General features: G+C 47.9%; 1 pseudogene across 1 annotated transcript in view; it reads right to left on the bottom strand.

Moving 5' to 3' along the window:
- The window catches only part of LOC146830023 (verrucotoxin subunit beta-like), a 237,064-nt pseudogene extending 212,171 nt beyond the window's left edge, over positions 1–24,893 (bottom strand). Inside the window, exon 1 of the transcript XR_014961090.1 lies at positions 24,796–24,893. The product of XR_014961090.1 is annotated as a verrucotoxin subunit beta-like (transcript). The remainder of the gene's footprint in view (positions 1–24,795) is intronic.
- Positions 24,894–25,471: the final 578 nt, after the last annotated feature.

Here is a 25,471-nt window from a genome sequence, read left to right as displayed (position 1 = left end):
CGCACCTGAACTGAGATTCTGCGTCGACTACCGGGGCTTGAACGCTGTCACCCGGACCGACGCTCATCCCATCCCCCGAGCAGACGAGCTGATCGACCGGCTGGGGGCCGCCCGCTACCTTAGTATCTTCGACCTAACAGCAGGCTACTGGCAGATCGGCCTCACACCCAGGGCTCAGGAACGGTCAGCCTTCTCTACCCCCGATGGCCACTATCAATTCAAGGTCATGCCCTTTGGCATGAAGAATGCCCCCGCCACGTTTCAACGCCTTGTGAACCAGGTCTTGGCGGGGCTCGAAGAGTTCAGCGCTGCCTACCTGGACGATATCGCTGTATACAGCCGCCACTGGTCCGACCACCTCCAAGAGGTCCTACAAGCCCTCCAGCGGGCCGGCCTCACCATTAAGGCCGGCAAGTGCCAAATTGGCCAAGGGTCTGTGACCTACCTTGGGCACCAAGTGGGGAGCGGGCTGGTGGCCCCCCTACAACTTAAGATTGCGGCCATCCAGTCCTGGCAGCCCCCCGTCACCCAGACCGAGGTCCGAGCCTTCTTGGGGCTCACCGGCTACTACCGGCGGTTCGTGAAGGACTACGGCAGCATCGTGGGGCCCCTCACGGGTCTCACGTCCAAGAACCAACCGAAGCGGATTAACTGGACTCCTGATTGTCAAGCGGCCTTCGAGAAGCTGAAGGCCGCCCTGTGCACCGCCCCTGTGCTCCAGGCCCCCGATTACAGTCGGGAATTTGTGGTGCAGACCGACGCCTCAGACCACGGCATCGGGGCCGTCCTCTCTCAGTTGAACCCCGAAGGTCATGACCAGCCGGTGGCCTTCATCAGTCGACGTCTCCTGGCCAGAGAACAGCGTTGGAGCACCATCGAGAGGGAGGCATTTGCAGTAGTGTGGGCCCTCAAAAAGCTCCGACCCTATCTCTTCGGTACCCACTTCCGGGTACAAACCGACCATCGACCCCTGCAATGGCTGATGCAGATGCGGGGGGAGAACCCAAAACTCTTGCGCTGGTCCATTTCCCTGCAGGGAATGGACTTCACCGTGGAGCACCGACCAGGCCAAGACCACGCCAACGCGGATGGCCTGTCCCGCTTTTTCCGCCTCGACGAAGAGAGTCCCCAAGGAGATGGGTGACTCTCCCCGCCTTCAGCTGGGGGGGGACGCATGTTGGACAGGCCACACAGAGGGCTTGCTCCCTCCCCGCACGACAGGGCCCGAGCTCCGGCCCACCAAGCATACCCCCGCGACAAGCACCTGTGCCCCGTCTCCCGCCGGATCTTCTGCCCTCGGACCACTACTCATCACGGGGTCCAGCCCCACCGGCTCCCCCGGCCGGGTCAAGCCTCCATCTTGGGCCCTGCACCACGCGGCTGCGTGGCCTCACCCCGACCCCAACCCCGGGCCTGGCCGGCCCCGACATCCCGGCACCACCATCCACCCAGGAGGTGAGCGGACCACTTGGCAGGTCAATGGGAGAACGAGGTGGCAAAGACTCTCCCCCGCCAGGTGCCGATCGCCCCCAGCTCTCCCAGGCACTGGCTCCACCCCCTGCTGGGTGTCTGGACACCTTCATCCCGGACCCTCCGACCTCCAAGTGCGAGGGTCCGGACATCAAAGGGCACCAGCCCTATAACTGGGGCAGCTCCGGAGCAGGAAGGCAGTTGTATCCTGGAGTCGAGAGACACCGAGTGAACTCAGCCTTGACGGTCTACTGGCGCTGCCGTAGCCCGCTCTTGTGACCCATCGTCCTGCCTGCTGGCGCTGCCGCGGCCTTCTGCAATCTTCGTCCTCACCGGGACCTGCTGGCGCTGCCGCGGACCGTACATCGACCATCTTCCTGGGACCTGCTGGCGCTGCCGCGGCCCGTTGTAACAACCATCTTCACCGGGACCTGCTGGCGCTGCCGCGGACCGTACATCGACCATCTTCCTGGGACCTGCTGGCGCTGCCGCGGCCCGTTGTAACGACCATCATCACCGGGACCTGCTGGCGCTGCCACGGACCGTACATCGTCCATCTTTCTGGGACCTGCTGGCGCTGCCGCGGCCCGTACCACCTAACCACCAAGCTCGAGGATTGTGAGCTCATCATCTCATCCGAACTACCTGACTGGTAAACAGACTGTCCCGCTACCCCCTTTCCTACCTTGCAAGACTCTAATCGAGGGGACCCCTGAGTCCAGACCTCCTTGTACCATTCAGCCGTACCTTAAGAAGTGCTTATAAAGAACACTGAACCTTATCCGTGTGTGGTCTTTGTCTGTGGGGGGGAAGTTACTTGTCTGTACGATCGCTGGAGACGGTTCTCCCCGGAGACCTCTCCTCCTGACCCCGGCCGACCCTCCCGGTCCGTCTACCTTTTCTAACAACAATGTTGAAGAGGTTGTTGGTTGTCATTTTGAAAATAGCTCATGTCAACTGCTACGCTAATGTAGTGCTGAATGTTGTATTTTATCTTGAAAGTTTGCAAGAGCAGATAATACTAAATCATGAAAAAAGATTTTGGTCTCTGCTGAGTTCCCTTTATGAGAAGTTGAGTAATGATAAAACTAAAATAGAAAGTGCTTCTGATGTTAGAAATCTTTTAGATGTATGTTCAGGATGTACACAGTTTACACAAAATGTCCAGCAAGATGCACAGGAATTCTTAATGTATATGCTTATGGTACTGGAAGATGAAGGGGTAGAAATAGAAAATATGTTTGGTCTCTCTTATAAATGGGCACATTGTTGTGAAAACTGTATGAACACATGCAGCACTAATGTTGATTCTGAAAGGTTCATACATTTAACATTACCAGAGAGTAAATCAGTGACTTTTAGTAAATTAGTTAAAGATGCAAATCACAACATGGAATGTTCTCAATGTAAATCAAAATGTTATCAACGTTATTTTTAAAGAAATATGGACAGTATATAATTTTAATGATGCAACGTTGTAGAGCTGATGGAACAAAATTGGACACTTTAATAAAGAAGTTTGTAGGAAATCAATTATCAATATCAGGAAAGACTTTTGTTGCAGTTGCAATAATTTTCCATGATGGCCCTTCTATAACTTCTGGTCATTACACAGTTTATCTAAAATGTGAAAAAGGCTGGACACTAATGATTCTCAATTGATTTTCAAGCAACGTTTGCCTGCAGAATTACCAAATTCCTACTTAATTTTTCTAAAACCAAAATTTTAGATACAAATTGCAGCATCTGAAGAAACCATTATTTCGATTTTATAGGATTACCATTGGATATTTCACCTAAAAAGGATTTAAAAATTACCATTTGGCCTCATGGAAAGGTAAATGTTTCTATTGTGGACTTCTTTGACAGATATTATTTTGGTGTATGTGCTTAAGCAACAAGATTTACAGACGTTATTTATTGCAAATAGTTATTGTTCTTGGAAGATATTTTTAATATATATGTTACATTTCTATCAAGGTATGTTTTACTGAGGATAGATTCAGGGCTTTTTTAAACAATCTTTCAGATTGTTTATTTTTTTGCCCGCTGTTAAGTGATGAATGCAATTGATATCACTACTTTCAGTGAAATTCAATATATTCTGAAAACAGCAAAAAAAGGGCAAAAAATTACTTTTTTAAATATGAAAATATGTGTACTGTATTCTAAAATGTATTGTTAAATATTACTACTTTTTTCAGATCTAGAAAGAAAATTTAGGAAATTGAATCCATTTTTCTTGTAATTTAAAAAAAACACTTATTTCTAATGAAGTTATTTTGTTGGTCAGGTAAGTTTAAAATATCTGTATTTCTCACCCCTTCACTTTCATGCTCCCTTTTCTTCACTTCTCCTCACTCTGCTTTTCTCATTCCCCTTTCCTCTCTTCTTCCTTTACTGCTCTTTCGTAACTCCCTCACTCCTTCTCTACTACTCCCCTAGGTTTACTGCCTCCATCACTATTTTTTCAACCATGTTTCTCTCCCTGTCTCCATATGTCTCAGTCATTCAAACTGCCTTACTCCTTCTCAGTTTCTTGCTCTGTCTCTCTCCCTTTGTCTTACCCTTAATTTCCTTAACATCTGTTTCTACCACTCCTCTCTCCATCACTCATTTTCCATCTATGTTAATTTTTTAACCTTCTCCGTCATTCTCCTTCCCGGTCACTATCCTTTACTCATAGTCACTCCTATTCTCCTACTTCACTTCCTCCTGTCTGTATCTCACACCCCTTCACCTTTTCGCATTCTTTCCTTCACTCTCCCTCACTCTTTTGCTCATTGAAATCCTGACTCCCTTTCTCTCACTCCAGTTTCCTAAATCCCTCCATCCCCTCACTCCCCATCTTTCACTTTCCCTTACCCCCTTTTCCAATCCTCATACCCCTTATCTCACCATCACTCCACTTCTCTTACTTTCAATCCCTTAACCCTGCTGTACTTCATCCGCTTCATCTGTTACTCCCTTTTCCTAGCTCTGTCCCTTACTCCCCTTTTCTCACTCCCTCCTCCATCACTCTCCATTACTCACTGCCATTCTCTTACTCATTTACTCTTCTTACCTGAATCCTCTACCCTTATTCCTTTTGTTGCAGTCAATCTTTCACTTCTCTTTCATGACTGATTATACTTTCCTTTTCTCACTCATTCCGTCTGTCCTTTCCTCCTCTTCACTCAGTCATTTCAATCATTCATGTATACACTACACATTCATTCAATAAAATTACAACACAGTATATTAGGAATATAGCTCTTCTTGGAGAAGTGAAGTGAGTTCTGAACAGAACTGTTTTTTTTGTCTTTTTTGTTTTGTATTTTTTTTTTTAGTTTAACAATTTTGTATTTTTTTTAGAGCACCAAAGAAAAACTGGTAATGAAAAACTGTTTAACAGGAACAAAAATAATAAACGAAAAAAAATGATGGGCTGGAGCATGAGTGCTGCTGTATTTTGTTTTCGATCAAGTTAATACTGGTCTCACCATAGCAAAGAACAGCATTGCACACATTACAGTGTATGTGCACCTTCTGGAAAAGTGGGCGGATGTCCAGTGCCCTGGTACACGGAGAATCTGCGGCCGCAGATGATGTGCTCGGCTGAGCAGGTGGAGGGTTGTCCCTTAGGTCTCTAGTTGACTCTCGCGCATAAGGTACAGGATGCACTGTCTTGAAGTGTCTCAGCATTGTATAAATACTAAAGGAGTATTTCTTGCTGGGATCTCCTCTGGATAAGACAGTTCCACAAATAGTACATGTCACCTTCGGTGCATTGACCTTCTTTTGGCCCTCTGGAAAGGTGAAGAATTTCCAGATGAAAGTCTTTTTGTTTGGTCTTCCTTGGTGGTACCACAAAGGTCTCCTCCTCACTCCCTGAAGTAGACTGCTGTTCTGCTATTTTCAAGTAAGATTTTACTAGAGTAGCTGTTCAGCTCCTTGTCCCAGGAAATAGGAAGACATAGTGAGGGGAGTGGGTGTGGTGTTGGAAGATTCTGGAAGAGAAACTATGAACCAATGAAAAGTGTTGTTTCGTAATCACATGACTTGCCGTGCTCGCACAGTGCGCGCACGGTACTCGCACGCACAGATCGGAAATTTATTACTTTTAACCCGATTTCTAAAACATGAAAAGGAGGCAGGGAAGACACTCCCTGACCCCCTAGACCTTCTCAGGGGGTCCCTAAAGGCCCTCGTAAATCAAAAAAACACATTTAGTTTAACAAAAAAAATTGCGGGTGCGCGCACGGTTCTCGCACGCATGCGCGCACGGATCAGAAATTAATTACTTTTAACCCGATTTCTACAACATGAAAAGGAGGCAGGGAAGACACTCCCTGACCCCCCTAGACCTTCTCAGGGCGTCCCTAAAGGACCTCGTAAATAAAAAAAAAACATTTCGTTTAATAAAAAAAATTGCTGCGCGCACCTTGAAAAACCCTTTTAAAAAAACACAAAAACATTTTAAACTGTTTATAAGTTTATAGAAGATATTAACTATGCTGTTCAACTTTATCCAAATTCAAAAAAAAAAAGCTGAGCCATTCCATATTACAGGATACAGTCAATCTATAACTATATACATAGGTAGTTTATTGTAAAATAAATATATAAAAAATATAACACATACATAAATTAGCATTTAAAAAACCTTACAAATTCACTAAAAAAAAAAAAAAAAAACATAGGTTTCACACACGTTATAGTTAGAAATTAGCATTTTAAAAACCTTGCAAATATCACTGAAAAAACCATAGGTTTCACACGTTATAGTTAGCTGGACATTTCACTCGTAAAAAAACTTTGAAATTCCCCCCGTTATAGTTAGTTCAGCTAACTATAACTCACGCGACCACAATCCACTGCTGATGACGTCACATATTACATCACTCATGACATGTCAGTGACATTACTGATGACATCATCCAGTGAATATGTGTCTTTCTGAAAAATAAATATTTTTTATTTATGTATATCTAAAGGTTAATAGAAGAATAAATGTGTAAATAAGTGTCTAAATGGATGGTTTTTTTTGTAACATTAATTGTATAACTGACTTATTAACAGTATTTTAGTGAATACAAGTATTAGTGAGTAATGTTTAAATATTTAAATATCTGTATCAGTGTCTCACTTTGTGTATAAGTGGCTGCATGGGTTGGTGAGTAGCTACACGAGTGTGTATATGGGTTATTAGTTCCTTTTTAGAGTATCAGTACGAGTGTCTGTATGGTTCAGTGGGGGATGTTACTTAGCGTATAGATGAATGAGTGATTCACTGTTTGTATGTGTTTTGAAGACAGTATGTGAGCAGGACAGTATGGGTGGATGAGTGTGTGTGTGTGTATGGGTGAGTAAGAGAGTGAATGACTGTCTCAATAGTGTCCATCAGTAAGTCCATATGTTTTAAACTAGTATATGTGAGTATTGATGTATATAAGTGAGGATATATGAGAGTGAGAGATTGGAAGAGTTCCTTTATAAATAAGTATGTGTTTCTATAAGTGATTGTTTAAGAGAGTAAGTATGTGTACGTTTCTGTAGAAGTAAGTGTAGTGGTGTGTGTATAACTGTATATGCAAGTAAATGGATGTTTATTTGCATGTGTGAGTATGTGTGAGTAACTCTATGTATGAGTGTAGGTGTGTAACAGGATGTATAGGTGTATGAGTACATATGATGACTGAGTACATGTATGAGTGACTATATAGAAGTGTTGATGAATGAGTGGATGCGTATGTAGATTTTGGAATCACTGAATAGGTTGTTCTAACTGGTATTGGTATCTCTATAGTTTTCAAAACTTTAGTTTGTATTTTTCAATGTGTTTATCAAAGTTTATATTAGGATAAGAGGAGGTCTGCCACTCTTAGACAAGGATGATGTCATCAGTGATGTCATCCGTGATGTCATTTGAGATGTCATCAGTGATGTCACTGACCATGTCATGAGTGATGTAATATGTGACGTCAGCAGCAGTGGATTGCGGTCGAGAGAGTTATAGTTAGCTGAACTAACTATAACGGGGGAATTTCAATGGTTTTTTTACGGGTGAAATGTCCAGCTAACTATAACATGTGTGAAACCTATGGTTTTTTTCAGTGAATTTGCAAGGTTTTTTAAATGCTAATTCCTAACTATAACGTGTGTGAAACCTATTTTTTTTCAGTGAATATATATATATTCTCGCTCCGCAACACCAGCCAGTTGCACTCTCGATTGGGTGCACGCCAAGCGGGGGTGTTCCCGCTTTCAATATACAGCTCACAGTTCCATCGGGTAATCGTACCCGTAACAGAAGACAGCACTCACGGGGGAGAGTTCAAAAAGATTTATTTCCTGAACTCCGGGCAAACAGACGCGTTTCGGCGCTTAGCCTTTGTCAATTTCTGCACGAAAACGCTGCGGCCATATTTTGTTTATAAAGAGTGCATTCATGATATCCGGTGTAAAGACAGAAGAAGGACTATTCGTGAGACGGCAACAAATCATATCATTCCGCCATCTTGGAATGTCTAAAGAGGAACGTAATGCAATAAATATAGCATCGCTGTGAGCTGTATATTGAAAGCGGGAACACCCCCGCTTGGCGTGCACCCGTTCGAGAGTGCAACTGGCTGGTGTTGCGGAGCGAGAATTGTTATTTTCCAGCTGCACCGTGGTTGCGGGATTACTGGAGATTAAGTGTCCAGGTATCCTGGATGTACTGGGTTAACATCGCCGTGACTAAGGACAGACGGCAGATACAACGTGAATCCCGGTAAGGTGCCGAAGGCACGGAACACTCCATATACTATCCGCACTTTCACTGAACGAGGGGGAGAAGGGCACGAACATTATAGTTGTGTTTACAACTATTTAATAATCTGTATGATGTTCTGCGAAACGGAACGCAGGGAAGCGGCTGAAAGCATTTTTAAAAAACAGAATGGAAACAAAAGAACTGCAAAAAACAAAAACGGGACTTCTGTGATGTCTAATTTGGCCTCCAAATTCTCCAACCTAGAGCGTCTCTATGAGCGAGAGATTAGGAAATGGTGGGAGGCCACCTCTCTGCAAAACTATATAGAGGTAGGCAGAGTTCCGAGGGGCCTTCGAATATATACAGTACCGGCTTACGAAAATCCAGACCCCTTACTGTTGGATGCATGGGCGGAACACACGGCCCAGTCCTGTAAGGGAATGCTGGAAATACTAGTGAGGTTCGCATGGAGCGACCGTGAAAAGGCCTTGATACTAATAAAAGAATTGGAGGATGATTTAGTCAAGGAAGATGACCAAGCCAATGTGGATGAAAAACGTAAACAAATGAAAAAAAGATTGAGAACGTACGAACAAAAAAATCAAACAGCGTAAAGAAGAGAAATTTGACCGGGATGAAAAAGACTACAGCCAGGGCAGAATACTAACCTTTGCCAAAAAATATGATAATCCCAGGAAAGAATTAAGGCAAAAACCAACTCAACCATTAGCAGTGGCCCCAGACACATCAGAATCCGAAATTACGGGTGATGAATCCTCCAATGAAGACGGAGGCAGTGGGGTACCAACGGATGCACCTCCTTTTTACGAGGAATTCAGGCTAATCAGGAAACAGCAATTACAAGGAGGCAGAGGCAAGCCCCCAGAGAAGGCAGCAAGAGGAAAACGAGGCGGGGGGGCGGGGGCCAGAAAATTCGAAGGCTCGCCACCCATGACAAGCAGCAGGACGTTTTTCAACAAATGGAAATGAAGCAACAAAACTTGACGATAATCAATCTGACTCCGAGAGTTTTAACCACAGAAGAAGAATCGGTTTTACAACTCGGTCTCTCATTCTGCCCACATAAAAGTATTAAATTTACACAGACAAGAATCGATTTGTTTAAATTCACACGTAAGCTGAAGTTGCATAAATACTTTAAGTTGAAACCATCCACCAGCAAAAATATGAACCCTAGTCAGAGAAGAACTGAAACAGACACGTTAACTGGCAAAGACATTACAACTTTGAAAGTATTAGAGGGTCTAAGAACTGAAACCACTGTGACAGAAGATACCAATATTGGCTCTACACAACTTATGGCCCAACTTGAAATCCAACAAAGTGGAGGCTCGAGTCCATTCAAACCTGCATCGGTATTTCTTCCACAAATGGCCACTGATGCTATTGACATATTTTCAGATGCTGTGATTAAAGATTTAACTCGCTTACGTAATGACAACAAATACAGGAAGACAATTACGAACTTCTCAAAGCAACAACAAAAGGTGTTAGATAATTTATCTAAGGACACCTCTCTCGTTTGTAAACCTTCGGATAAAGGTGGGAACATTGTTTTGCTCACTAAGGATCAGTATGAAACTGAAGCTTATCGTCAATTGAATGACATTGTGTGCTATGAAAAGACCAATGAACAGGTGTATAATCAAAGCATCACCGACTATCATTTGTTGATTTCTTCTTGGTATAAAAAGAATAAATTAAACTCAGAGGAATATCTATTTGAGATGTTTGAATCCAACTATCCCTACCTTCTATCACTTGCCCAAGGTCCATAAAGACATTAAGAACCCTCCAGGGAGACCTATTATTGCCTCTCAGGGTAGCCTTACGGAACATCTATCTATGTATGTTGACTTTTTCATTTCTCAACATGTGGTCACATTGAAATCTTACTTGAGAGATACAAAAGATTTTCTAACACATATAGACAAAATTGAATGGCAAGCCAGTTACTGTCTTATGGTACTTGATATCACGAGCCTGTATACATGCATTGCACATACTGACGGACTAAAAGCTATACGATTTTTTTTTAGAATCCCGTGGCTTGAGGTTTTATGAACACAACAATATGATTTTGGAATTTGTCAATTTTTGCCTGACTCAGAATATATTTGTTTCAAAAACATCTGTTTAGACAGATGTCGGGGACTGCTATGGGTACCTGCTTCGCCCCCAGCTATGCGAACCTGTTCGTTGGCTGGTGGCAGGAGCAGGTGGCCTGGGCGGAGCCTAATACATTTTGGAACATGAGGATAAAGGCATGGTATCGTTACATTGACGATTTGTTTATTGTGTTTGATGGTCCACCAGATTTGGCAAAATCATATTGATGTTTTGAATTGCAACAATGTAAACCTAAAATTCTCAGGTGAAGTAAGTACTGAGGAAGTCAATTACTTGGACCTGACAGTGTATGTAATAGATGGGCAGTTACATACCAGACTATCGGAAAACCACCGCAGGGAATTCTACCCTTTTTGCCACAAGCAGCCATCCCAAGAAGCTTGTTGATAGCATCCCATATGGAGAGCTACTTAGGCTTAAAAGGAACAATACTAGCAATAAGGAATTCCAAAAGGCAGCAGAATCGAGCATGCAACGCTTTAGAGTGAGAGGCTATGGCGAAGCAGTCCTATCACAAGCCCTAGATAGAGTTAATGAGATCCCTAGGAGAGATCTACTTATGGAGAAAGCTATAAAAAAAGTCTAATAATGGGACCTTTCGTATGATCACCACTTTCTCTGAAAATGCCAACCAACTCAAGAGGATATTGCGAAAAAACTGGCCTATCCTCCTTACTGACCATATTATAAAAGAAGATTTACCATCGAATCCCTTGGTCCCGTCAGAAAAGCAAGGTCATTAAGAGACCATTTTGTCCATAGCTACCACAACGTAGAACCTAGTAGGGTATCTTTCAAAGCACTCAATGGATTTTATCCATGTGGCAAGTGCAAAGCCTGTAAGAAAAGCAAACGCACTTTGACGTATGACGTCCCTGGCCTCAGTACACCTAGAAAGATCACCAAGTTCCTTACGTGCACCACTCCTTATGCTATCTATTGTTTGGTTTGCCCATGTGGGCTCCGTTACATCGGGAGCACGATACATCCGGTTAAGATACGGATTCTAGAACACATGAGGGCGATCAACAATGTTGATGAATCATACCCAGTAGCGAGACATTACAACAAAATGCATTGCCGTAATAAGGATCTCCTATCATACTTTTGTTTAGATCATGTACCACAAAACCCTAGGGGTGGTGATAGGATACAGAGATTAAGGCGTTTAGAATCACGCTATATTACAGATTTGCAAAGCAAGAATCCACTGGGTTTGAATAGTAGCGAAGAGCTTGCTGTACATTTAGGATGAATAGGCTTACACTGTAGATTATGTTGATCTTCTCTTCGAACTCTTTTGTAAATTTTGCATTCTGTATTTTCTTTTCTCTAGCACATTTTTTTGCATTTTTTGCGTTTGTTGGAACCATGATGAAATGTACAATATGTAAAGTGTATATCGGGTGTTGACTGATCATGTTTTGCCTAGATGTGTTGCCATGGTATCTCTGGAAGGAGGCAGAACATTGGCCCATCTGTGGGCAAGATTTAGTTCATGTACGATTTTCCTATTTAGGTGTGTTTATATTGTTACGAAGGATTGACCAATTTACGTGACACTATGGAAGCAATGCTATATTTATTGCATTACGTTCCTCTTTAGACATTCCAAGATGGCGGAATGATATGATTTGTTGCCGTCTCACGAATAGTCCTTCTGTCTTTACACCGGATATCATGAATGCACTCTTTATAAACAAAATATGGCCGCAGCGTTTTCGTGCAGAAATTGACAAAGGCTAAGCGCCGAAACGCGTCTGTTTGCCCGGAGTTCAGGAAATAAATCTTTTTGAACTCTCCCCCGTGAGTGCTGTCTTCTGTTACAGGTACGATTACCCGATGGAACTGTGAGCTGTATATATATATATATATATATCTCTCTCGTGTGTGCAGGCATGTATCGTAGTCGCACAAAATTGTCTTTATTTCGGAAATTGTAATTCTAGCACGTTTTATGGCGTGAACATGTCCAAGCTGTGCTCTAGGTTATTTTACCTCGCCTTTATGGACCCGTCTAGCGCGGTCTGTGGCGTGAACAGGTCCAAGCTGTGCTCTAGGTTATTTTACCTTGCCTTTATGGCCCCATCTAGAGCGGTCTGTGGCGTGAACAGGTCCAAGCTATGCTCTAGGTTATTTTCCCTCACCTTCATGGACCCGTTTAGTGCGTTCAGTGGCGTGAACAGGTCCAAGCTATGCTCTAGGTTATTTTCCCTCACCTTCATGGACCCGTCTAGTGCGGCCCTTTGCGTGAACAGGTCCAAGCTATGCTCTAGGTTATTTTACCTCGCCTTTATGGACCCGTCTAGCGCGGTCTGTGGCGTGAACAGATCCAAGCTATGCTCTAGGTTATTTTACCTCGCCTTTATGGATCCATCTAGCGCGTTCCGTGGCGTGAACAGGTCCAAGCTATGCTCTAGGTTATTTTACCTCGCCTTTATGGACCCGTCTAGCGCGGTCTGTGGCATGAACAGATACAAGCTATGCTCTAGGTTATTTGACCTCGCCTTTATGGATCCGTCTAGCGCGTTCCGTGGCGTGAACAGGTTCAAGCTATGCTCTAGGTTATTTGCTTTCGCCTTCATGGACCCGTCTAACGCGGTCTGTGGCGTGAACAGGTCCCAAGCTATGCTCGAAGTTATTTTACCTCCCCTTTACAATTGTCTAAAAGTGGCATTTCTCTCTCTTTCCTGGGCCTCTGCTTTAATTGTACCAATTTTTTAAAAAGGAGACCACTAAGATCTTTGTTACCGGCCAATATCACTCATTGATTCCTCCATCATAATCATGGGAAGAGTGATCTATAAGTGGATCAGATCTTGGGTCAACAGCAGCTTGAGTTTCTCCCAGCATGGCTCTAGAGAAGGCGTTCAGTGGAGCAGTGTCTGAACCTACATACCATCAGTGAGTATGTGCTCTTCCTATTTTATCTCGCCATCATGGACCCGTCTAGCGCGTTCTATGGCGTTAACAGGTCCAAGCTATGCTCTATGTTATTCTACCTCACCTTTATGAACCAGTCTAGCGCATTCTGTGGCGTGAACAGGTCCAAGCTATGCTCTAGGTTATTTAACCTCGCCTTTATGGACCAGTCTAGCACGTTTTATGACGTGAACAGGTCCAAGCTATGCTCTAGGTTATTTTATCTCGCCTTTGCGGACCCATCAACTGCGTACTATGGTGTGAACAGGTGCAAGCTATGCTCTATTTTACTTGGCCTGGACCTGGATACTACCTTGTTAAAGGGTTTGCATTCTTCCCATCTGGGTAAAAGGGAGAGTGCACGGAGCCCTTTGGTCTCCACGGATCGCTGCAGCAGGGATGTATCCTTGCTCCAATTCTATTCATTCTCCATATTAACAATTTGAATGACCATCTGTACGAGAGTGGGCTCAATGTACCACAGATCGGCAAACTCCTGGTGCCTGCCCTGCTCTATGCTGACGGTGTTGCTCTTCTAGCCCACACAACCAAAAGCCCATCACACTGGATATCGTCCTTTTCAGTAGGACGTCTTGGGCATGGGCATTACCTATTCTAAGTCCCATGTGATGGTGCGTGGCTCTTAGAGCAGTAGACTGGACTACGAAAACGCACTCTATAAAGAACGCCTCCGCACGCCTGATCCTCGACATCCCTCGCCGCAGCCACACAACACCCCACATGAGAAACCTGCGCTGGCTCCCCGTCAACAAGAGGATCACCTTCAAACTCCTCACCCACGCACACAAGGCACTCCACAACACCGGACCAGCGTACCTCAGCCGACTCAGCCTCTACACCCCCACCCGCCAGCTCCGCTACGCAGACCACACCCTCGCCACCGTCCCCCGCATCTGAAGAGTGACCGCCGGCGGCAGATCATTCTCCCAACTTGCCGCCAAGACATGGAACACCCTCCCCATTCGCCTGCGGCAGACTGAAGACCTTCTGACCTTCAGAAGACTCATCAAGACCTGGCTCTTTGAACAGTAGCAGCTCCCTCCCCCCCTAGCGCCTTGAGACACTCGTGGGTATGTAGTGCGCTTTACAAATGCCATGATTGATTGAATACGAGATCTATTTACGTTCATTGCAGCCGGCTGTCAGCAGGATCCAGTTATCCATATCCGGGGATTTTCCTTTACTATAAGGGCTCATGGTCTACCAATATAGCCACTAGGTGTCTCAAATGTATTCAGTCTGTGGGTGCTCTTTTTAACTTCGCTCCCAAGGATGGGGGTGAACCCATGGCAGCAGTTCTCAAATGTATTGGATGCAATGTGTTCCCATTGCAGCCTCTGGCACAGGCATCTAGGGATGTGCACCTGCCCACAGCCTGCAAATTGAAGAGAACTGGTTTTGCCAAAGATTGTTGTCGCAGCCTCCTGGCTGCCCGCATGTTGCATTCCTCGAGGAATCGGGCTTCACATACAGCGAGGATTTTATTCAACTCCCCCCTTACATTTATGGCTGGCGGGTTGAAACAACCACAGCTCATTTTTTAACCATCGAGTATTCACTCACTGCCTCATACGTCGCCATGGATGACTGTCCTATGGTTGTCCTACAGGATTCAGGTCTCTACTCCTACCAACAGGAACAAGTCTGGTGAGAGCTGGCTGCAGCCTGCCTTTCTTGAGGAGAGGTGGTGAAAGAGGGACATAGTGGAACCCGAGAAGCCACTAACAGGCGGCTCCTAGCTCTAGAAACCAGCCCTGGTCTGAGCCTCACCTGCAGCAGCTCATCCTTGGGAAGGGCTCTGCTGCTGAGGTTCAGATGATGCACCATCTGTAGCCCGCTGTGCGCCCCCTGGGGCAGTACCAGAGGGGTTATCGGCTTGAGTGTCCGTGCGATTATGCTTACCACCAACCATTGCTTCCTTTGATCTTTTTTTGTAACAATTATGCAAGACATACTAGATGTTTTTGTTACCTCCCTCGATGGGTATTTGTTTTTCTTCAAACACTGCAAGACCCAGCAGTACGTGCCGCTGTGGGATCTCTTTCTAGAACGTGCTGTTCGCTGTTGAACCCGTGTGCACTTTTAATGGCAAATGTGTTTTTGAGCATATTTTAATTATGCACTTTTATGATTACATTTTTGTGCTCAAATGAAGTCCTGCTTGCTTGGGTATTTAGACAGAATATCGGAAACGCACATATCTGGGTACAGAATGTTGTGTCAACAATATCGGGGATAAAAATATGGTGAAGGGAAGTTTCTATAGGTAAGAACATTTTTACTATATATAACTCCACACACATGCACCTTGATGATACACCCCCCCCCTCCCTTCCTTAATTTACTCTCACTGGGATTCTTAGGGTATATTCTGTCAACCTCTGAAGGCAGACTTGATGTCACATCCCCCTGCATGATGGGGGCACGGGAGAACACGCTGGTGGTTGTGTATATTTACTGACTGCTTAAAAATGCAAAAACATTTCCATTAGTTTATTACCAGAATGAAGGCAGTATTTCGGTTATTATACCCCACAGACTCGCGCCAGGGGAAAGCATGCCCCTCAGCGGTGTGATTTCCTGCATTGTCTGCAAGGCTGCCTGGGAGGGTTGCGCAGCAGTCACCCTAAAAGGGCGGCCGCCTTAGTGCCACAGGAAGGCACTGGGGTCGCCGGTCTAGTCCCTGGGCCACGGCCAGGGAAGACGTCCGGCCAACCCATTTCCGGGGAGGGGGAAGGGGACAGGGACAGGGGTATTTAGGCTGTCCCCGCCCTTCCTTCGCCCTCTTTGTCTCTTGCCGTCTCGCCTTGACGCCGTTCGCTCCTCCGGGTTTTGCGGCGGGTTTTCCGTCATCCCGGTGAGTGTTGGTGATGGTTGAGAGCGAGAGTCTTTGTGTAGCGGCAGGGTGATGCGCTTGGTGTTGCGTGGCCAGGAGGGCCCTGTGCGGTGCTTTTCATTGTGGTTTGCGTGGGGGGTGGGGGGGGGAGCACGGTCGTCATTATGCCAGGGGGTGTGGCTCAGTGGTGGAGCTCATGGATTGCATGTGGGAGGCCCCGGCAGGGCCGGATTTGTGGCGGTGCGACCGGGGCCATCGCACCAGGTGCTGGCTTCTTGGGGGCGCCGGGTTTGGAAGTTTGTTGTTCTCCTGAAGCACCTGATTCTGCGGTTCTTTGCACAGCAATTGTCAGGCCTCACATGGATGTCGAAACAACTCGTGTGATTAATTGTCTTCCTGGAGAGAGATCAGGATTTTTGTATAGTTGAGGTTTTGACTTCGGTGAAGTTGGTGCAGAGGGTTAATGTGCCTGCTGCAAAGAACGGGTGCCAGGTGGATTGCAGAGTGCGTGTGATGTAAGTAGGTCAGCAGGTTGCTGTTTTCAGGAGAGGCATCCTTTTGTTGCTTGCAATTTGTAACGTGAAGTCCTGGTATTCGACAGTGAGCTCAGACGTTCATCCTAGAACTGCATACACACCGCAAGGCATACATTGTTAGAACATTGATTGATGTTGCAAAAAGGGTTGATACGGCTAGAAATCGACTGAGCTTGTGCTTCTCCACACCAAGCAACCTTGGGCTATGCTGCCTACCAGTAGGGATGTCGTGGGACTCCTACACTTTGAGTCCTTTGGCTTGGGTAACATTTCCTGTACACTGATACGCACGCGTATGATTGATTGTCTCTGCGTGGTTTGTGTAAGATGTCCCACCGCGGCAGCGGCGGGCCTGAGCGGGACTGTTGGGCCTCGAGGACGGCTCCACTGGGGGTCCAGCAGGGAGGTAGAGGCACTTGGTGGGGCCCAGTTTGACCTGTCCCCGCCTGGTCGGAGCAGCCGTGCACGCATCCGGTGAGCTGCCCACCATCCCCCGTCCCACACGCAACGTTGTGTTCCTTCCCTTCGTGGTGCGGCTCCCACGAGAGGTGGGCGAGGGGTCGGGGCCCTGAGGGAGGCATGCTGGTGGCAGCCGCAGCTCGCTGTCCACCCCCCACCACGCGGTCGGGGGCCCCCCGCGACCAGGAGCGGTGGCCCTGGGGTCAGTCAGGCCAGCGCCTGGAACTTCACCTGGGCCTGTATTAAATTATTTTTAAAAAAAAATAATAATTTTTTTTTTTTAAAAAGCAGTGATAACGTGCTGCCAAGCAGTGGAAAGCCCTGCAAAGCTGCACTGGTCACCTTTCTATAGCTTATTGCGGCATTTAGGTATTATACTGGTACTAATGAAGTGCAACCAATGCCCAGAAAGTGTACCAAGTTTAATAAAAATGTGAAAATAATGAGGTATACCATTACAAGATGGCCGTATTGTGCCACATCGTTTGCCTTTTCTTGGTGCAGTTTTACTCGACCCAGCCGCATTATTGTCCCTCACAGCCACATCCTCCAGGGCGTATCAGAGGGCTTGGAGCAAACAGATAATTATGTAAGAAGTCACAATTAGGGGACTATCCCAGCGATGTCGCAGCACATGCTAGCACCGGGCGACTAGGACTGGGGGTTGAACGTGCGGCGATGTGGGGCGGGCAGCGAGGTTGCGCCGCTCTCCTCTCGTGCAAAGTTGAGGAGGTATGTTCGATAGACGTTTACATCTTCAGTTTCCGAATGCATTGGTCCGAGTCCCTCTGCTGTCAGTTATTTTCAGCTAGGAATACTTTTGCAGCTGCTCATGTGTAAACGAGGCTCTACGCACTTGGGGTAACACAATCGTGCAGTGGCAAGCGTTCCCAAACCCCTCGGAGTGGCGGCAGTGGGGGGGGGTCGGCGCGCCACTGTAAATTACAGAATGGTTATTGCTTGAAAAGTGCTGCTAGGGGTAATACCAGGCTTGTAGCGAAGGGCTGGTGAATTGGTTGTTAGGCCCCTCTGTTATGTTTGCGTAAGCAGGGAGGTAGCATCGGTTCTAATATCATATTGTAATTTTCAGGCACAGCACTGGTTCAGGTGCAGTGCTTTTAGGCTCCTCCTGTTTCTATGTAGTTAATTGGTCTTCTGACGGCCCGCCCGGCAACTCTTGGTTGCTGTATTGTTGTGGCCGCACATCCTGTTTGGGCCGGGTCCCATTTAAGAAAGAGAGACACAGTAGTCCACTAATACTCTGAGCATTAGTAAGTAAGTGAGTTTGGGGGTCGCAAAGTGAGCCACGTGGGTTCCCCCCCCCCCCCCGGCTTGCACCTGTGGCAGCCCACTCGTTCCCGGACCTGGGCTGCGCCAGCCCTGGTTCTAGTCTCTGCGGGGGCAAGCATACCAGTGATTCTGGGCAAATCATTCGACCTCCCCTTGTCCAATAAATAAAATAAAACTGTGTAATGTAAATGGTCCTCATGTAAAGTGCTCCATTACCAGCTGGTCGCGTTCGCGCTTACTAACTGCACCACTCAGTGCTCAAAGGATTGAGGGTGAACTCTGATTAAAGGGGAAAGGAGCAAAAGAAAATTTGCCGGTTTAACACAGCTCTGTGTGAAATTAGTCTTTCCATACCGCTGAGGGCGCCTGGCTGGCAGACGCGGTACAGTGCCGCGGAGTCCCCCTAGGCAAAGCAACCACTGCACGGGTGGGCAGTTACGTGACGCAGAGAGTTCGATTCACTAGTTATACAGCTTAGAGACTGCACTGCTGGCTCTGGATTGGACACAGGCGGAACCAGAGTTACCGACCGTGTATAGGGCTTTCCTTCTCTGCCTGCTGGGGCTTTTCCTCCGCAGCTGCTTGCGGTATCTTCGGCTTTTTCTTTGGTGCCGGTAGGGCTGTTTGTGGTCCGGGGTTCCGCTAATAGCATCCAGACACCCAGAAACCTTTTTGATCTTGTGGTTATGCTCAGCAGTTCTTTGAGAGACAGCCAATGTCACTCTGCCGATCCGGGATGCTTCTTTCAGTTACTGAAATACAAATATATAGATCACGGGGTCTGGCCACGAGTGTACTAGGGATGAGGGCCACAGTGGAGTTTGGCCGGCATGTCTGGATCTCAGGAGCGGGATCTCGTCCCTTGATGTTGAATTTATGAATGCTTTCAGAATGGAAAGGCAAACTTAATGGATGCTCTTTAAGCCTTTGGAGATGCAGGCAAGGCGACCCCATGCTGGCATCTTAAGCATCTGGATGGGGCAGTTTCAAGTTTAGGAGGACACCGCTCCCTCATTTACAACCCGCCTGATTTCCCACGCTCAGCAGGCTGGTGGGGCAATTATGGAGGGAGCCGGAGGGAAGGTATTAGGGGTAGTTATTTGTCCACGTCATGTTCGGGCCCTGTGGGTTTGTCCCAGGGGTGCATTGCCAAGGAGTGTACAGGCTTCCGGGGGGAGCACACGTGACTTGGCTGATAGGAGGAATCACACATTCTTAAGGCCTGTAGGGGACCAGTCATTCGCCTAGAGCGGTCCTGAGGCCAGTTTATGGGGCTTTGATAGCCACAAAGGCTGATAGAACCTTTATTTCCCTGCTATTTTGTGCTTTAGGCAGCCAAGGTGAGTCCCCGGGACCAGTGCATCTGCAGCCCCGACTCGTGGGCTGGCCGGGCCTCAGTAGGGCAGGTCGATTGATGGTATTTTGTGCGGCGGCGGGCGACTAGAACTGGTTTTGGGGCCTTGGTTGCGGGGCCTCAGCAGGGGAGGTTGATTAATAGTATTTCGTGCCGCAGCAGGGAACGGGACCTGGTTTGGGGGACTTGGTTGCAATGTTTTGTTCCACTGGCAATTGAGACTGAGTGGCCTTGGAACACCTAGTAAATGCGGTGTGCTGGTGGCCGGTCTGTATGCCATAGCCAGTGCCTGAGCAAGCTGGGTAGCCCTGCAGACCAGTTGTAACTCTGGTAAACAATTGAAGCTTGCGCAGGGCTCCCTCGGTTCTGTCGGTGTCTTTTATATTAGCCGGGTGCTCCGGGGACTCTTCACCGCGGTGGCCGGGATCAGGTGGAAGGTGTCACTTTGCCTTCAGCACCTATGCTAAGCAAAGATTAAGCTTAGTGTTGAGGGAGATTGTACGTTCCCGGGTCTTACATTAGGGCTCCTTACAGTAGGATGACCCAGCGGCAAGGAGCAGCTAGGGTGGTTTACGTGCGCTTTACCAACCAGGAAGAAAGCATGCTCCGCGGGCCCTGGCTCACACTAAAGTGGGCAAAGATCACACTCACCATAGGTGCACCGATGCCTTGGCGCCCCAGGTTATTTGCGGGGTTATCCGCGGGTGTAGAGTGTTAGGCTCTTGTTGTCTTTACATCAGGCCTGTTTGATGCGGGATGGTGGTTTTCTGGGCACAGCCACGTGGTGGGTCTTTCTTTGTCAGATTGGGGTTAGCCTGACTTCTAATCTCCCTGTGTGTCACATATGGTTTTAAGACGGGGGGGGGGTGTCAACTAGCCAAATGGACGGCAGGTAGTTTCTGATTGAGTTGTTAGGCCGGTTATTAACATTAAACACACCAGGTACTTGAGGTACTAACATTTGTACCCAAAAAATAGGTACTCTAGGACACATGTCCTCCAATACACACATCTCCAGACAGGACTGCCCCCCCCAATTTTGAGCAAAAGGGAACTAAATACTTGTGGGGTTGGCAGGCTTTGACAGGCTTGGTGGCGAGCTCGCACATCATCCGGCTCATATGATGATTCCGTGATTTTTGGGGCAGGTCGCAGGCCGCATCTTCTCGCTGTGTGGGTTTTGTAGTGTGGTCGGGTCAAGTGACGGAGGAGAGCAATTATCGCTTGGTATATCTAGGCATGAAGGAATGCCATGCAAGATTGTAGCGTAGGCAGGTAGTGGTACTTATCGGGGATTGGATGTTGTCTCACTGGCAGGCCGCCATGCAAAGGGACCCTGTACCTAGGTCACACACATCGGGCAGTGCCAGGTTAACAGGGACCTTTAGTCCTAGAATATACAGGAGTGGTTCCCACCACGGTTGGTGAGGGGACGCTGTCCTATCTTTATTCTCACTGGATCCCCTTACTCCAACAATCCTATGGTAATCTGAGGATGCCTGTTGATGCTGTTAGACCTGCCATTAGTTATTAAAATCTCCAGGTATTATGAACTATTCAGGCACTCAATGCATAGGTACTTACAAGATGCGTATGGTCAAGACATATTCCTTGGACTGGACTGCCCCATCTCGATCAAGGGGTAGTATGCATTAGTTGGGTTGGCAAACGTCGCAGACACCGGTGGTTAGCTCGCACACATGGGGTGCGCTGGGAGTTTGGGGGCAGGTTAGCAGGCATCATCTTGTCACTTCGTTGTCAGAGCCAGCAGACCCCTAAGGTTACAGCGCGCTCAATGACACGTCATGTTGGCGGTAGGTCCAGGATGAAAGGTTGTGCTGAGTGAGGCGCAAATCCAAAGCGATTTTGGTACCTGTCCGAGGGGTACATCTGGTTGGCCAGTATGTGATTTTAAGTACATCCAGGGACCCCCTAACTTTTGTCGTATCCTGCTTATCGTTGTTTCCGCTGAGCTTGGGGGCAGGTCTGGCTGAGCACACCTTTCCGATTCACAGGCGGGGTATGGGGGTGGTGGTGGTCCAACCTCTTTTTCCTGGACCACTCCCCGTCTAGTTTAGCGGGGCTAGTTGTCCATCATCGGCACCTGCAGCGTCTCACAGGGGTTGCAGGATAGCTTCCTTCATTTCGCCTGGGACGGGAGCGGGCAATGTCCAAAGCAGTGTGGCCGGAATCCGATTGGCCAAGACGTACCAGTTATGGTGCAACGGGCACTAAGCTGCAGAACCAGCTAAGTTTCAACTAATCCTGGTATACCATCAGTTATAAACATAAGGCCGTTGGCGACACGTGAACAGGCACTGTCAGCTGGCGCGGGTGTGAGCTATTCCCAAAAGAGTGCGGGTTGCCTTGTTGTACTGGGGATGGAGCACTTATGCGGACATCTACCAGAGCACATTTTGCAGACATAGTTAGGTTACATTGATTATATGGCTGGCATGTTACGAGTTGCTTCAGTAATCCAGTTACTTTGGGAGTTGTCAGCGAATTGCTGGACTGCAACGTTAGGGGTGAGCCGGTTGGCAGACCCTTTAGAGGTGTGCTCCAACTCCGGCATGTCCAGGTATGGGTCTTGGTGCCTACAGCCAGCCCTGTGATGCAAGTTCACAGGCAGGTGGAGTGTCAAAACGGAAAGGGGCTTGGGTTCGACCGCGGGTCACAGGTGCAGATCGGGCCGGTCCACTTAGCAGTTCAGTTTTGAGGTCGTCGAAACAAGTAGCATGGAGTCGAGTGACAACAGGCGCTTTTTCATGCCCTATCGCCTTGGCTGGCAGCTAGGCAGGTCGTGGAAGTGGTCTTCCAACTGGGGCGAGATGGTCCATGTGTCTGGGAGAAACGCCCGGATTAAACTCAATGGGGCTACAAAGTGTTAGAAGAACACTTGGCATTCCCAGTATTCATGAAGAGAGGTATTTATACTTTGGTTCCTCTCTGGTTCACTCTGTCCTGTCTGCTCTCTGGTAAACTAGTAGAAGTTTGGGGAGGGCAAGGCTTCACACAGGGAGGTGACTAACTGAATGCGACGGACACACTCCGACAAGTGCGAGACTCAGATAACTGAGTGAAAGAGGAAGCAAGGCGGGCTTGTCAACTCTTGCCTCCACTCGCATTGGCTTTTCCTGGCAGGAGTGGCTTGTCATAGGTATTGCTCTTCAGCCAGGCTATATTAACACTGAATCAGCACCTAAGCATTGGTTCGGGTCAGATCAGTCAAAAATCCACAGGGAGGTAGAAACGATGGGGGCACCTGTCCAGAAGGGGCATGCTGGCCCTCGATCCTGTTGGGATAAGACTTGTTTGGCTGGACCTGGGAGAGGCCCGGTTATCAGCATGTTGCAAGTAAATAGGCCTACCTTGGTGGGGGGCCCTGGTAGTGACGGTGGCCACTCCCAAGGCTGTGGAGGAGTTACAGGGCGATCCAGAGTCTGCAGATACCAAGGGGTACTTCATTCAGCAGCACAGCGTTGTGCTAAGCCAGGATACCCAGGGATGTCTTAGCGTTGTCCCCTGGAAGAACTACGGCGCCCCATTAGATCTACGGGCGGTTGTGGGTCTGAGCAACCGGGGGCTGCCAGAAGACGCTCCGCCCACCTTTTTCGGGGGGGGGGGTGTGAGTAAGCAAGTGGACTGGTGGTCCACCGATGGGAGGGGTGGCCCAAGATTTGGTATGCACCAATTGGCGACTGCCACGGTGTAATTTAGGCTTATCAGACGGGCAGGCGGCATAGGGGTTGGCCTGCCCTGGGATCGCCCGTAAGATAACCCACCATGTTTGCATATTGGTTATGCTAATAAACCTGCAGCAATATTTCTCCACTTACAAAAGTGTTGTGTGGTTTATTAATTTATTATGTGTGTTATGTGACTACAGTTGCCGATATTGGCACTATGTTCAATGGCACGTTTCATCTCATGTGTCTGCTGATGCTTCTCTTGCATTTGCACGTCACAAAGGGAAGTTACACCCTCCAAGTAGCGCGCTGCACGGGGCACCCAGTGGCACTGACAGACTCTACTATTTACTGGCGCTCCCTGTTCTTTTCTGCCGCTCATCTGGAGTATCCTCTCCACAGGGGGAGTTTATTTTTTTTAAGTACCATAGGTTACCCCCAAAGCCATGTTTGTAAAGACAAGAGGCAGGGAGAGGCCTTTCAGACTCACAACGGGGCAGTGACACTGCCTGAGGTCCTTTTGAGAGCCTCACACTGCCCAGCAGGGGTCACTGCTGAGCCGGACCACAGACACTGACACCGCTGCTGTGTGTGGCTTGTAAGAGCATCTCTCGCCCGTCACACAGACGGCCAGGTGATGTCACACATGAGCAGACTTCAAGCATGGGCCCATGACTGACAGACAAGCAGCGCCCGCCACCAGCAGCTGGTCTGCCCATGGCACCGTTTCACGCGCACACCTCACACTCTGGTCACCAGCACACCTCACACTCGGGTCACCAGCACAGCCTTGCCCAGGGCACCGCTCCACACGCACACCTCACACTCGGGTCACCAGCACAGCTCTGCCCAGGGCACCGCTCCACACGCACACCTCACACTCTGGTCACCAGCACAGCTCCGCCCATGGCACCGTTTCACGCACACACCTCACATTCTGGTCACCAGCACAGCTCTGCCCAGGGCACCGCTCCACACGCACACCTCACTCGGGTCACCAGCACACCTCACACTCGGGTCACCAGCACACCTCACACTCGGGTCACCAGCACAGCTCTGCCCATGGCACAGTTTCACGCGCACACCTCACACTTGGGTCACCAGCACACCTCACACTCGGGTCACCAGCACAGCTCTGCCCAGGGCACCGCTCCACACGCACACCTCACACTCGGGTCACCAGCATAGCCTTGCTTTGCCCTCTCAGACACCCAGTGTAAGCAGCTGCTTCAGCGCCACTCCCCTCTCGATACCGCCTCCAGGGGGGGGGGGGGGCTCTAATGCCATTTTTTGGGGGAGATCATGACCAGACCAGCCTCGGGTGCTCTTACCTTTGCTCCGTGAGAGGCGCGTTTGGCTGCAGGACAGTGACCGCTACAGGACAGTGACAGGAGCTCTTGTGCGTGAGAGACACAAGAGAGACTGCCAATGAGCCCCGCCCCTCTTTGCCTCTCTCTGTGAGCCAGGAAACAATCCCTGCACACTCAACCTGAAACCGAAAGAGACATAAAGTGCTTCTCTTTCAACCAGTCAGAATCAGGTTTATTTCAGATTACTAATTGCTTAGTCCAGGGTTAGAAACAGCCCTTACATCACAGTCCTTACCACCCAGGGAAGTCTTGGTACCTTTACCACATAGGCCTTTACCACCCAGGGAAGTCTTGGTACCTTTACCACATATGCCTTTACCACCCAGGGAAGTCTTGGTACCTTTACCACATATGCCTTTACCACCCAGGGAAGTCTTGGTACCTTTACCACATATGCCTTTACCACCCAGGGAAGTCTTGGTACCTTTACCACATATGCCTTTACCACCCAGGGAAGTCTTGGTACCTTTACCACATATGCCTTTACCACGCAGGGAAGTCTTTATTTTAAGTAACATAATTATTATGTTATTTTAAAGTTGAGGTGCAGGTAGTGGTATAAGAAGGTAAGGGTAATTTTAGGGTTAATAGGTGGGCAGTGGTAAAGGAAGGCAAGGGTAATTTTAGGGTTTACGGT

This window comes from Triturus cristatus, chromosome 5_1, assembly GCF_964204655.1.
Source record: "Triturus cristatus chromosome 5_1, aTriCri1.1, whole genome shotgun sequence".
Taxonomy (NCBI): Eukaryota; Metazoa; Chordata; class Amphibia; order Caudata; family Salamandridae; genus Triturus; species Triturus cristatus.
This window is presented reverse-complemented; position numbering and strand designations above follow the sequence as displayed.